The following is a 15,521-nucleotide window of genomic DNA, read 5'->3' as shown; positions in this document are numbered from 1 at the left end:
ACCCTTTTGTTGGAGACTGGGGAAAACTACCATGCAACCTTATTCTTTGGTGGAGGAAGTACCAGAATGGAAGTCGAGAACTTCTTCAAATTTGGATTTATTTTCTCTCTTTTTTTTTTTTGTATGTGTGTGGGGGGGGGTGGGGGGGTGGGTGTAAACACTCCCACAATAAAAATCTCTCCTATACGGGATATAAGAAACATGGGAGGGAACAACAAATGGCCAAAGGCATTTGAACTAGAAATTTTCTTCATAGAACTGAGATTATCTGGGGAGGGATTGAGGGAAGGGGCTCTTGGGCAGTAGGCTCTCTGGTGATGTGATGTAGATATGTGGACATATGCCTACATGTAGATATAAAGAATGTAGGTATGAAAAATGCAATTAACAATATTTCAAATCCTGGTTTAGCAATAAAAATAATACAGATAATAAAAAGAATATATTTTAAAAATCTCTACCCCAAAGTGGCAAAAGTCTTATTTATTGTAATTTTTTTTTGTCTGTATGCAAAGGATTGGCAGATTTTGGCAGATTTGTTGAGGATCTTTGCATCTGTGTTTATCAGCGATATTGGCCTGTAATTTTGTTTTTTCGTAGCATCTCTGTCCAGTTTAGGTATCAAGGTGATGTTGGCTTCATAAAAGCTATTTGGAAGTGTTCCTGTTTTTCGATTTTGTGGAAGAGTCTTGCCAGGATTGGTTGTAGTTCCTCTTTGACTAGTGAACAGTATTTGACAGACATAGTCATTCAGGCTATTAGGCTATAGCCTTTTCTAATAAATGTTTCAGATCTGAAAACAGCAAATGAATAAAACAAAACATATACTAACTATATGAGAAGAGGTATTTTGGCTTAACTTATTAGAACAAAAGATAGGATGCGAAGGTGAAAGAACTAGTTAGTAAAAAATCCAAATTTTGGAGATTAGCCCCTTATCTGATGGGTATTGGATGAATAGTTTCTCCCACTCAGTGGGTAGCTCTTGTATCCTGGGCGCTATTTCCTTCGAGGTGCAGAAGCTTTTCAGCTTAATATATTCCCATCTGTTAATCTCTGCTTTGACTTGCTTGGAGAGTGCAGTTTCCTCCTTGAAGATGCCTTTAGTCTCAATGTCATGGAGTGTTATATCTACGTATTGTTCTATATACCTTATGGTTTCGGGTCTGATATCAAGGTCTTTAATCCACTGCTGGTGGGAATGCTGTCTAGTTCAACCTTTATGGAAAGCGATATGGAGATTCCTCCAAAAACTGGAAATCGAGCTCCCATACAATCCAGCTATACCACTCCTAGGAATATACCCTAGGAACACAAAAATACAATACAAAAACCCCTTCCATACACCTATATTCATTGCAGCACTATTTACCATAGCAAGACTCTGGAAACAACCAAGATGCCCTTCAACAGATGAATGGCTAAAGAAACTGTGGTACATATACACAATTATGCAGCTGTCAGGAGAGATGAAGTCATAAAATTTTCCTATACATGGATGTACACGGAATCTATTATGCTGAGTGAAATAAGTCAGAGAGAGAGAGAAAAACGCAGAATGGTCTCACTCATCTATGGGTTTAAAGAGAAATGAAAGACATTCTTGCAATAATAATTTTCAGACACAAAAGAGAAAAGAGCTGGAAGTTTTAGCTCACCTCAGGAAGCTCACCACAAAGAGTGATGAGTTTAGTTAGAGAAATAACTACATTTTGAACTGTCCTAATAATGAGAATGTATGAGGGAAATGGAAAGCCTGTCTAGAGTACAGGCGGGGGTCGAGTAGGGAGGAGGGAGATTTGGGATATTGGTGATGGGAACATTGCACTGGTGATGGGTGGTGTTCTTTACATGACTGAAACCCAAACACAATCATGTATGTAATCAAGGTGTTTAAATAAAAAATATATAAAAATAATCTTTAATAATAAAAATAATTTTCTTTTAACACACCTTTTTTTTTCCTGTTTCCTAGTCTGATTCTCTCCTAGAGGGGAGACCCTCTCCCTTTGTTCTGTTCTTTCTCGCATCACATCCTACTCCAATGTTCAGTGGTGCTCAAAAAAAAAATAAAAGAAAGAAAGCCTGTCTAGAGTACAGGCATGGGTTGGGTGGGGAGGAGGGATATTTGGGAGATTGGTGATGAGAATGTTGCACTGGTGATAGGTGGTGTTCTTTACATGACTGAAACCCAAACACAATCATGTATGTAATTAAGGTGTTTAAATAAAAATATATATAAAAATTTAAAAAAAATCCAATTTTAGGGAGCTAAAGAAATAGTAGAGCATATTTTTGCCTTGTATATATGGCCAACTTGGTTTCAACCCCTGTCCCCCATATGGTTCCCTGAGCACCACCAGGAGTTATTCCTGAATGCAGAGCAAGGCGTAATCCCGGAACACCACTGGGTATAACTCAAAAACAAATTCCATTTTTAGAAAAAGGCTCATATCTTTTCTACTGCAATCAAATAGAACCTATAGTGCTAACTGATTCAAAGGTTATATGCTAAAGAACAAATTCAGAGAGCAAATTATAACCAATAAGCCATTGCCTTGCTTCATAGCAATCTAAAAATCAATATAATTTTTACCATTAGGAAAGAATTCAATAGCAACAGAAGAAATGCCAGCATATATTCCAGCCTTCTTAAATCCCTGGGGATTCTGTAGCCTGTTTTTAATGGTATCCAGTGGAAATAATATCAAGGTAACACAAATACCTGCTACTCCACCAGCCTTCAAAAAGTGGAAGAGAGAGAAAGGAGCAAAGGTTATAACAAAATCTGCCAATCCTTTGCACAAAAAAGAAAAAAGTTACAATAAAATAAGCCTTTTTTCACTTTGGGGTAGAGATTTTTAAAGTATATTTTTTATTATCTTTATTATTTTTATTGCTATACCAGGATTTGAAATTTTGTTAATTGCATTTTTCATACCTACACTCTTTATGTCTACATGTAGGCATATGTCCACATATCTACATTATATTACCAGAGAGCCTACTGCCCAAGAGCCCCTTCCATTAATCCCTCCCCAGATAATCTCAGTTCTGTGAAGAAAATCTCTAGTTCCAATGCCTTTGGCCATTTGTTGTTCCCTCTCATATCAGCTAGATCTGGGGTTCTTACAAGAAACACCTGAACTGGAGTTTCTTAAGTTTTTAAGAAAGAGGTCTCTGAAAAATTTGAGGGGTACAAGATCATGACAGGACACACACAGAATAAAGTTAGATTTGATCTTGGTTGAATACCTAGCTTCAGCATAATCTGATCATTTGGAATGCACCTAGAGAAAAATCAATTGTGAAACCCAGTTTTCTCACAACAGCTGAAATATCAATGTGTCACTGAAAAATTACCTAGAAGATTATCAACAATTTCCAAGACCTGTGGGTCATTTTATTTGTAAAATTATGTTTTGTTAGTTTAAAGTATTAGGATCAAGGAAGGATCTATAACTGTTAAAATGTTTGTTCATTTTAACATAATAGGTATATTTTAGAAAATTTTGTTATTACCAATAACTAAAAATATTCTTAAATAGTATGAATAAAACTGTTATCCACGTAAACATTCTAAATTTAAAAATTTCTAATTTTCTATGAAAAAATGATTGATAATGTAAGTATTTAATTAATATTTTGAGTACCATTCATCGTTTCCTAATATGTTGTGATTAATACCATAGAACTAGATTCATTTATTCTTAATAAACTGGCCCTAAATATTAATTCTGGGCTCAAATTTTAGAGTGAAATAAATTGTAAGTAAATTTATAAAATTAAATTAAAATTTAAAAATAAAAAGATAAAAATAAATTAAATTAAAATTTACTATAAATTTTATAGTGAAATAAATTATAGTTATAATGCATGATTATCATTCTTTAAAATAAATTTCTGACATGAACAACTTTAGCTTGACTAAATAGCAATTGTAAATACTGAATTTCTTAAAGAAAACTTTCTAATCAAATAATAGGGAAAGAAGAAACACCTGACTTGGAGTTTCTTAAGTTAAGAAAGAGGTCTCCTGTACAATTCTACAATTTTATCTGAATTTAAAATAAAAATAATTAAAGATAGCAGAGTACTAGGGTGTTTGCCTTGCATGCAGCCAATCCAGGACTGACCCTGCTTAGACTTCTGGCATCCCATATGGTCCCCCCAAGCCTGCCAGGCATGATATCTGCAGAGCCAGGGTGTGATCCAAAAGCAAGAAAGAAGAAAGAAAGAAGAAAGGAAGGAAGAAGAAAGAAGGAAGAAAGGAAGGAAGAAAGAAGAAAGAAAGAAAGAAAGAAAGAAAGAAAGAAAGAAAGAAAGAAAGAAAGAAAGAAAGAAAGAAAGAAAGAAAAAAAGAAAGAAAGAAAGAAAGAAAGAAAGAAAGAAAGAAAGAAAAGAAAGAAAGAAAGAAAGAAAGAAGAAAGAAAGAAAGAAAAGAAAGAAAGAAAGAAAGAAAGAAAGAGAAAAGAGAGGAGAGAAAAGAGAGAGAAAGAAAGAGAGAGAAAGAAAGAGAAGAGAGAGAAAGAAGAAAGAGAGAGAGAAAGAAAGAAAGAAAGAAAGAAAGAAAGAAAGAAAGAAAGAGAAAGAGAGAAAGAGAGAAAGAGAGAGAAAGAGAGAGAAAACAAGAAAGAAAAAAGAGAAAGTGAAAGAAAAAGAAGAAAGAGAGAGAAAGAAAAAGAAAGAAAGAAAGGAGAAAGAGAAAGAAAAAGAAGAAAGAAAGAGAGAAAGAAAGAAAGAGAAAGAGAGAGAAAAGAAAGAAAGAAGAGAGAGAAAAAAAAGAAAAGAAAGAAAGAAAGAGAAGAGAGAAAAGAAAGAAAAAAGAGAAAGAAAGAAAAGAAGAGAAAGAGAGAGAAAGAAAAGAAAGAAAGAAAGAAGAAGAAAGAAGAGAAAGAAAAAAGAAGAAAGAGAGAAAGAAAGAAAGAAATAAAAAGAAAGAAAGAAAGAGAAAGAGAGAACGAGAGAAGGAAAGAAATAAAGAAAGAAAGAAGAAAAAAGGAAAGAAATAAAGAAAGAAAGAAAAAAAACAGACAGAGAGAGAAAAAGAAAGAAACAAAGAAAGAAGAAAGAAAGAAAGAAAGAAGGAGAAATAAGAAAGAAAGAGAATTTTGATCGAAAGTCCTAAACTATGCATTTCATTTAATCTTTTATTTAATACTCTATCAATTTTTTCTTATCAATTTTCCATTTTGAATTACAAAATTTCAAATTCTGAAATATGACATATATTAGCTAGAGAAAATTTGTGATAAATATTGGATCTAGGACTTAAAATTTTATTCTTTCTAATACCAACTGGTGTTCTTTGCTCATGAAAGTCAGATAGAGATTTATTTGAAAGCTTGAAAGCCACCTGGGTGTTCTCTCTTTCTAATTAATCCCGATTACAGTACTAAATCTGATAAGCTCATTTAATTTGTTTACATCATGTATTGTAATTGATAGAGTAGTACCCTATCACAATTATTGAAATATAAGCAGTTTACTTGTCACCAGTGTACTGTTTCTAGCAGTTACCTTTTGTATATTTGGAAAACCATGTATCTGTTTTTCAGGAACTGATAATAGAGAAAAATTCTGTAAACTGTGTGCACTAATTTCCTATTAGCAATTATAACTTTACACAATTCTATTTTCTGTGCCATATAGCATATGAGCCCTATAACAATGACTTTTATTTATAATAACATTGACTTAGAAAAATCGCCATATATACATAAGAAATTTTTTTCTCATATAAACTTCTTTGGGTTCTAGCTCTAAAATATCTTCCACAAATTATAAACTTGATAAATAATGACCCAGATCCTTTCATTTGTACCATGCTTCCAAGGAAACTTAATGCAAAATAAAATAAGCAAAGAAAATCTTTATATTTTTTTCTAGAAGCTATATCTAAAATGTCATACAATATCATTCTTCACAAACCACAAGGCTCCAACACTCCTTATATTCCTTATGATTAATGTGCATTTGCTTCAAATTCAGGTTTTAATAAGTTGCTTTTAAAATTCCAGAAGTTATGTTTTCAGAAGACCCATTCAGTTGCAGTTATCTCAGTCAGACCTCTGGAATTAGAGATCTTTGGTTGTATAGATCGAAGGCCGAACCCTAGAGTAGAGATTTTTATTGGTCCCAGGATACATTCTGCCCACTCATGGTTTTCACAGTCAGTCATCTGTAAATAGCAATCTTGGCTTCTGCACAGATCAAAGAATGACACATCTTCTGATTTTGTCTTATCATTAGATAGTGAGATAAAACAATCTGCACTTAGAACAAGTTGTTGCCATTTCCTCATTGTCAGGATATCATATCAAAACTGGCACATGTTGGTGCAACATCAGTATTAAGAATGTCCCAGAGGGGGGTTGGTTCCTGGGATCCAGGGTTCAGGTTGTAAGGTCGCTGTCTAATCCCCTAGAGTCTAAATTGGGTCTACATGACATATGCTCAAGGTGGGAGGTTGCCCTGTATTGTAAAAAAGTATGAGTTCTTATCCCTAGTAGATAAGAGCTTGTTTTTATAAGTAAAATTTCCCCTTTCTACAAGGCTGTCCTCTCTCACCACTCCTATTCAACATAGCACTGGAAGTACTCGCTATAGCGATTAGGCAAGAAAAAGATATCAAGGGAATCCAGATAGGAAAGGAAGAAGTCAAGCTCTCACTGTTTGCAGATGACATGACACTCTACTTAGAAAACCCCAAAGACTCTACCAAAAAGCTTCTAGAAACAATAGACTCATATAGCAAGGTGGCAGGCTACAAAATTAACACACAAAAATCAATGGCCTTTCTATACACCAATACTAATAAGGAAGAAATGGACATTAAGAAAACAACTCCATTCACTATAGTGTCACACAAACTCAAATATCTTGGAATCAACTTGACTAAAAATGTGAAGGACCTATACAAAGAAAACTATAAAACTCTGCTCCAAGAAATAAGAGAGGACACGCGGAAATGGAAGCACATACCCTGCTCATGGATTGGCAGGATTAACATCATTAAAATGGCAATACTCCCCAAAGCACTGTACAGATTTAATGCGATCCCCCTAAAGATACCCATGACATTCTTCAAAGAAGTGGATCAGGCACTTTTGAAATTTATTTGGAACAATAAACACCCTCGAATAGCTAAAGCAATCATTGGGAAAAAGAATATGGGAGGAATTACTTTCCCCAACTTTACACTTTACTACAAAGCAATAGTTATCAAAACAGCATGGTATTGGAATAAGGACAGGCCCTCAGATCAGTGGAATAAGCTTGAATACTCAGAGAATGTTCCCCAGACATACAATCACCTAATTTTTGATAAAGGAGCAAAAAATCCTAAATGGAACAAAGAAAGCCTCTTCAACAAGTGGTTTTGGTACAACTGGGTAGCCACTTGCAAAAAATTGAACTTAGACCCCCAGCTAACATCATGTACGAAGGTAAAATCCAAATGGATTAAAGACCTCGATATCAGACCCAAAACCATAAGATATATAGAACAACACGTAGGTAAAACACTCCAGGACATTGAGGCTAAAGGCATCTTCAAGGAAGAAACTGCACTCTCCAAGCAAGTGAAAGCAGAAATTAACAGATGGGAATATATTAAGCTGAGAAGCTTCTGCACCTCAAAGGAAATAGTGCCCAAGATACAAGAGCCACCCACTGAGTGGGAGAAACTATTCACCCAATACCCATCAGATAAGGGTCTAATCTCCAAAATATACAAGGCACTGACAGAACTTTACAAAAAAAAACATCTAATCCCATAAAAAAAATGGGGAGAAGAAATGAACAGACACTTTGACACAGAAGAAATACAGATGGCCAAAAGACACATGAAAAAGTGCTCCACATCACTAATCATCAGGGAGATGCAAATCAAAACAACGATGAGATACCACCTCACACCACAGAGAATGGCACACATCACAAAGAATGAGAATAAACAGTGTTGGCAGGGATGTGGGGAGAAAGGAACTCTTATTCACTGCTGGTGGGAATGCTGTCTAGTTCAACCTTTATGGAAAGCGATATGGAGATTCCTCCAAAAACTGGAAATCGAGCTCCCCATACGATCCAGCTATACCACTTCTAGGAATATACCCTAGGAACACAAAAATACAATACAAAAACCCCTTCCTTACACCTATATTCATTGCAGCACTATTTACCATAGCAAGACTCTGGAAACAACCAAGATGCCCTTCAACAGACGAATGGCTAAAGAAACTGTGGTACATATACACAATGGAATATTATGCAGCTGTCAGGAGAGATGAAGTCATGAAATTTTCCTATACATGGATGTACACGGAATCTATTATGCTGAGTGAAATAAGTCAGAGAGAGAGAAAAAAACGCAGAATGGTCTCACTCATCTATGGGTTTTAAGAAAAATGAAAGACATTCTTGCAATAATAATTTTCAGACACAAAAGAGAAAAGAGCTGGAAGTTCGAGCTCACCTCAGGAAGCTCACCACAAAGAGTGATGAGTTTAGTTAGATAAATAACTACATTGTGAACTGTTCTAATAATGAGAATGTATGAGGGAAATTGAGAACCTGTTTAGAGTACAGGCGGGGGTCGGGTGGGGAGGAGGGAGACTTGGGACATTGGTGATGGGAATGTTGCACCGGTGATGGGTGGTGTTCTTTATATGACTGAAACCCAAACACAATCATGTATGTAATTAAGATGTTTCAATTAAAAAAAAAATAGGAAAAAAAATTTCCCCTTTCTTCAGTATGCTTTTGCAGGAAGAAATGGTGCTACATTATATTGCTGGTGCATTTGATGGTGGAAAGTGAAGAAAACAGAAACAAGACAAAAAATAAAAATATATACTCACATACATATATAAATAAAAAAGAATTTTTAAAATAAATTTAAAAAATTAATTAAAGAAACAAAGTGATGCAGGAGACTACCTTACATTTGGGGAGAAGCAGGTTAAGAGATAGTTTTAAGTTTATGAAGGAAGTATAGGACCAGTGCAATGACCAAGACCACCAACTACAGAAGATCGATTAAAAGGACAGTAACGGAACAGAACTTCTAGAACCATACAGAAAGACTTCTTCATAAGCTCCATTCCTTGACCTGCTAAGATACCAAGATCTCTAGATAAGAGGTCTGATTTTTATCAGCCATGACGGAGCAGATGTCTTCCATACACCACAAAAGGACCTAAGGAGAGTAAATGAGCATGCAAGGAGTCTGTAGTTATTTCCATGACAGTATACTTTAAGGGTGGAGAAACCCTGTATTTCTTAGGCCAAGGGAAGTCTCTCTCTAATTTCCCCAATATTTACTGTGCCTTTGAAGAAAAGAAAACAAAAGCAGCACAAAATGATTTTTTATTTATTTATTTACTTATTTTTTTTTGGATTTGTTGTTGTTGTTTTCAATTTTTTGTGCACTGTTTTGTTTTTACTTCAGAACCTTGATTATTATGTGTTGCTTGTCTTTAATGCTGAAATGCTCATTGAATTTTTTTGTTTGATATTTCTTTTTGTATTGCTGTAGTGTTTCTCTGCCTTTTTCCCTTTCTTTTTTCATATATTTTATTTAAACACCTTAATTACATACATGATTGTGTTTGGGTTTCAGTCATGTAAAGAACACCACCCATCACCAGTGCAACATTCCCATCACCAATGTCCCAAATCTCCCTCCTCCCCACCCGACCCCCGCCTGTACTCTAAACAGGCTTTCCATTTCCCTCGTACATTCTCATTATTAGGACAGTTCAAATTGTAGTTATTTCTCTAACTAAACTCAACACTCTTTGTGGTGAGCTTCCTTTTGTGTCTGAAAATTATTATTGCAAGAATGTCTTTCATTTTTCATAAAACCCATAGATGAGTGAGACCATTCTGCATTTTCCTCTCTCTCTCTCTCTCTCTCTCTCTCTCTCTCTCTCTGACTTATTTCACTCAGCATAATAGATTCCGTGTACATCCATGTATAGGAAAATTTCATGACTTCATCTCTCCTGACAGCTGCATAATATTCCATTGTGTATATGTACCACAGTTTCTTTATCCATTCTTCTGTTGAAGGGCATCTTCGTTGTTTCCAGAGTCTTGCTATGGTAAATAGTGCTGCAATGAATATAGGTGTAAGGAAGGGGTTTTTGTATTGTATGTTTGTGTTCCTAGGGTATATTCCTAGAAGTGGTATAGCTGGATCGTATGGGAGCTCGATTTCCAGTTTTTGGAGGAATCTCCATATCGCTTTCCATAAAGGTTGAACGAGAGGCATTCCCACCAGCAGTGGATAAGAGTTCCTTTCTCTCCACATCCCTGCCAACACTGTATATTCTCATTCTTTGTGATGTGTGCCATTCTCTGTGGTGTGAGGTGGTATCTCATCGTTGTTTTGATTTGCATCTCCCTGATGATTAGTGATGTGGAGCATTTTTTTTATGTGTCTTTTGGCCATTTGTATTTCTTCTTTGTCAAAGTGTCTGTTCATTTCTTCTCCCCATTTTTTGATGGGATTAGATGTTTTTTTCTTGTAAAGTTCTATCAGTGCCTTGTATATTTTGAGATTAGCCCCTTATCTTTTGGGTATTGGGTGAATAGTTTCTCCCACTCAGTGGGTGGTTCTTGTATCCTGGGCACTATTTCCTTTGAGGTGCAGAAGCTTCTCAGCTTAATATATTCCCATCTGTCGAGAGCCTCTAAGGACTCCGCCCATTGTCGGCTTGTGTGATTTTTACCCCATTTTATTGCTTTTCTTTTCTTCAAACAGAACCACATAACTTGAATCATCTTGCTCTGCCCCTCAAATTGAGGGGGAAATAATGGAGGGTACCAAGACCAAACAGTTGTATGATCACTAAGTAGTAATAAAAATGCTCAGACTTAAACACCAAATACAAAATCAAGGACAAAAGAATCGATGCCCAATCTACAACAAGCTAGACACAGAGGGGACCTCTTATACTAGCAGACCAGGGGGTAAGGGAGGGGGACATGGGATGCATGCTGGGAACGGAGATGGAGGGACGGGGGTGGAGGGATGACAACTTTGGTAATGAGAATTCCCCTGATTTAATGTTAATATGTACCTAAAATATTACTGTGAAAGATATGTAATCCCCTTTTGTCAAAATAAAAATCATTATGATATTAAAAAAAACATAATAAAAGACTAAGAGGATAAAATTTTTCTTTAAAAAATCCCAGAAGTTAAAAAAAAATAGTCCTTAAATAAATCCTAGCCACTAAAATGCATTTCCAGGGAACAATGCCAAATTGTAAGTATATTCCTCAGAAAATTCAATGATTGCATTAGAAAAATATGAAAATATAAATAAAGTCAAGTCTGTTGAAGTGAAAAGTATCATTGGATCCCGTCAATATGATGATCTTCCTGGACCAGCAGGACTCAGAAATTGATATTGACTACATATTACAGGAGAAGAACATAGTAGTTAACAAGTAAGAGTTTTAGAATTTCCTACTTACTTTTTTCCATAAAAAGTGTCCTGAGAATAAGACTGGAGAGATAGCACAGTGGTAGGGCATTTGCCTTGTGTGCAGCTAATCCAGGGCGGATTTAGATATATTCGAATCCCGACATCCCATATGGTCCTCCGTGCCTGCCAGGAGCAATTTCTGAGCGCAGACCCAGGAGTGGCCCCTGATAGCTATGGACCCTTCCTCCCTCAAAAGAAAAAAGGGGGGGTTCTGAGAATAAAAATGAAAAGACATCAGTGACTGAGGAGAAAAGCCATCAGTGAAAAACTGTGACATAACAAACAATACAAACACAAAGGATCATTCACATGAACTAACACAAGGATTTTCTTCAGTTATGTATACTTTATAAATTAAAAGTAAGAACTAGCAAAGAATAAGAGAAGTGGTAACTAAAGCATTATTTATATATTAGTGGAATTGCATGAACGTACAGCCCTGACTCTGGACGAAAACAATGCTGGTGGTGGGCTAAATTGGTGAGGAGAATCAAAGTTACAAAACTTCCAAGTATCAAGCAAATAAAACATGGGAATGTAATCACAACATAGGGGCACTAGTTAATAATAATGCTAAACATCTGAGAGATAATTCAAAAGCCTGGATTGCATTGGAGGTGCTAGGCTTTAATGCCTTATCTCACATGGCCAACAGAGAACTGCCAGGAGTAACCCCTGAATACTGAACTGCAATTAGTCTCTAAGCAGAAATGCTTTGTCTCACAAAACGAAAGCAACTGTTATAATAATGCTTCAGTATATCTAAAGCTTGCTAAAAATGAACCTTAAGGTTTATATCACAGGAAACAAATCCATATGTATGTTATTATATGCTAACCAGTATTATTGTGCTTGACATTCTGAAATATATACAAATCTTTCATCATTATCATGAAAATTCAAACCAGTATAATATTATATCTATATTATATTTTATAAGAAAATATTCAAGCAAAAGCAACTTACCCCCAAGCAATACCTTTACATATAAATGAGGACTGTTCGCCAACTCTGTAGCCAATGCATGAGAACTAACAGCTTGTTCATCATGATTTACTTCAAGACATTTATAAGCGCTCATCTGGAGCTGCTACATCATAAACTCTATTCACCTTTGAATAGTTCCTGCTTGCAAGATGAACCTTACAATAACCATACTCAGATATTAAACCCTGTTAGGACCCTGGCTTAACATACCCTGAATTTGTTAAAGCGATATTTTCTACTGATAAGAGTCAACCTTATCAGGTTAGCGTTAGTGAGAAAAACTGCTTCTCTAATGATCAATAGTGAACAGTAGCTTCAGCCTTGCTAATTGAGAACTGACCAAGTACTTTACTCCATGCTTCATATACATTATTTCTCCAACTCTGCAAGGCAAGCTGCTTCTTTCATGTATAGATTGAAAAGTGAGACTTTGAAAAGCTGGCAAACTGCCCTTCTACACCACAGGCAGTGACAGAACCAGATGTCAACCAGAGTCTAACTTCAAAAATCTTTGACTCACTAGGTGGGTCACTAATTATTTGAAAATATAGCAGTAAGCAGAGAATATTATGTTGAGTAAAATGAGTCAGAGAAGAAGAGTAGATAGAATGATTGCACTCACTTGTGGGATATTAAAAAATCATAGTTCGGCAAAAATACCCATGGGGGGTATTATGAGAGGTAGATGAGAGGGCCAGGAGAACCAATCCATGGTTTAAAGCTAATAACAAAGAGCTCCTGTCATCAGCACACAGGAATTTCCTATCACAAATGTTTCTCTCCAGCCCTCCCACTGTCCTTCCCTACCCTCCTTTCTTCCTGTCTATATAGTTTTTCTTTAATTTTCTCTTTGTTTTCTTTTAGAGGCTGTGGTTTGCCATATAGTTATTGAAGGGATAACATGTATATTGCTTTATATTCTTTCAGCACCCAGTTCTATCCAGTGTAATAATTTCCAACTATCGTTGTCATAATTGTCCTTTTCTGTCTTGAGTGCACTTCCCAGTTGTGCAACAGCTTAGGAATTTATAACCTTGAAACTAGTTTTGCAAGAAGCATTGAAAGAGCTTCTCAAAAGAACAAGCCAAACTTCCCAATATGTGGCAAAGAATATTGTACCCACTAATGATGCACTTTTCTTCTACTAGATTGAGGACATGTAGCAATTAATCATCCTAAAGTGACTTCTATTGATTCATTTTATGATAATCCTATTTTAATGCCTTGGTTTTATTGTACCAACTTATATGAAATAAAAATTTTATAAGCCTGCCTATAGAACATGCTGAAGAGCCAAAGAGAAACTGAGGACATTTGTGAAGGGAAGAAAATAGTGGTGGTGGGATGGATGCTGCAATTATATGCCTGAAACAATTCTATTTGATCAACTTTTTAAATCACATTGCCTCAATAAACAAAGAAAATATAAGAAAATACAGCATCAAAATTTTCTATACCTACCATACCTTTCGTTCATCACAACAAAACTGATTCCAAATGTACCAGCATATATATACATATGTATGTATAAACAAATATATATGACTATATATATTGTCTTAGAACCACTTTGGGACAGTGCTCAGGGCTTACTCCTGGCTCTGTGCTCAGGGGATAGAACATAGCCTGAGGATAAAACTATAGTTGGCCTCATGCAAGACAATTGTACTATCATTTATAATCTCTCTTTCCAGTCTGTATACTACTAATTTTTAATGTAGAGAATTATTTCATTGCTATTAGCCACAATTAACTTTTATTAGTTATAATTTAATACATTCTTCTTTAGTTCGATGGTAATTGCAGATATATCAGACTTTTCGCTTACATAGTCCTTGATAATTGTCAATTTCTTCGAAAAGGTATAAAATTTAAACTCTAGCACTCTTTAACTCTACTTATTTTATTCTATTATTATTCATTAATTTTAATAATATAATTAGTTTAAACTACACTAGATAGATTCCTATCAAACATTGTCAATATTTATGTTCATTCACATATTTAACCTTGTCAGTAATCATCCTTTTTGAGCTTCTAAATAGAATAATATTCTGCTTTAATATTTTCTTCACTCTTGTCTACAAGTAATATAATTCTATATTGTGTTTAAATTTATCTCTGTTTTGTCTTAATTTGATGGAAAATTTTCTTTTGTGCACAACCCAAGGTGAGCAACTGTGACCTTTTATCAAGTTGAAAATATTTCATTGTCTTATTTTTCCAATCACTTTTCTATGATGTGCTTAAGTGTGATTTCTTTTTAATTTATTTTACTTGGAAGTCATCATTCCTTTGAGTTTATACTAGATTTTTCTCCTTTGAGAAATTCTTTTTTTTTTTTTAAATATGGAACGTTTCACGAATTTGCGTGTCATCCTTGCACAGGGGCCATGCTAATCTTCTCTGTATCGTTCCAATTTTAGTATATGTGCTGCCGAAGCGAGCACTCCTTTGAGAAATTCTTAACGTTTATTGCTTCTGATCTGTTCTGTCTCTGTTCCTTTTATATTTATTTATTTCACATATATTCCCTATGAGGTCATAACAGTGTTCTTTACTTTCAAACTTTTTACTTTGTTCTTCAGTTTAAATATTTTCTTACTTATCTTCTAGTTCAGCTGTCAGGGGAGATGAAGTCATGAAACTTTCCTATACATGGATGTACATGGAATCTATTATGCTGAGTGAAATAAGTCAGAGAGAGGGAGAAAGATGCAAAATTGTCTCACTCATCTCTAGGTTTTAAGAAAAATAACAGTCATTTTTGCAACAATCCTCAGAGACAATAAGAGGAGGGCTGGGACTTTCAGCTCACTTCATGAAGCTCACCACAAACAGGGATGAGTTTAGTTAGAGAAATAACTACATTGTGAACTGTCCTCACAATGAGAATGTATGAGGGAAATAGAAAGCCTGTCAAGAGTACAGGCGAGGGTTGGGTGGGGAGGAGGGAGATTTGGGACATTGGTGATGGGAATGTTGCACTGGTGATGGGTGGTGTTCTTTACATGACTGAAATGCAAACACAATCAT

At 35.2% G+C, this 15,521-nt stretch overlaps 1 non-coding gene across 1 annotated transcript; it reads right to left on the bottom strand.

Moving 5' to 3' along the window:
* Positions 1 to 14,828: 14,828 nt before the first annotated feature.
* Positions 14,829 to 14,935, bottom strand: LOC125998304 (U6 spliceosomal RNA). The gene has a single exon (XR_007491895.1). It is a non-coding gene; the product is annotated as a U6 spliceosomal RNA (small nuclear RNA).
* Positions 14,936 to 15,521: the final 586 nt, after the last annotated feature.

This window comes from Suncus etruscus, chromosome 20 (assembly GCF_024139225.1).
Source record: "Suncus etruscus isolate mSunEtr1 chromosome 20, mSunEtr1.pri.cur, whole genome shotgun sequence".
In the NCBI taxonomy this organism is placed as follows: Eukaryota; Metazoa; Chordata; class Mammalia; order Eulipotyphla; family Soricidae; genus Suncus; species Suncus etruscus.
The sequence above is the reverse complement of the archived record's forward strand: the minus strand, read 5'-3'. Positions and strand labels throughout refer to the sequence as shown.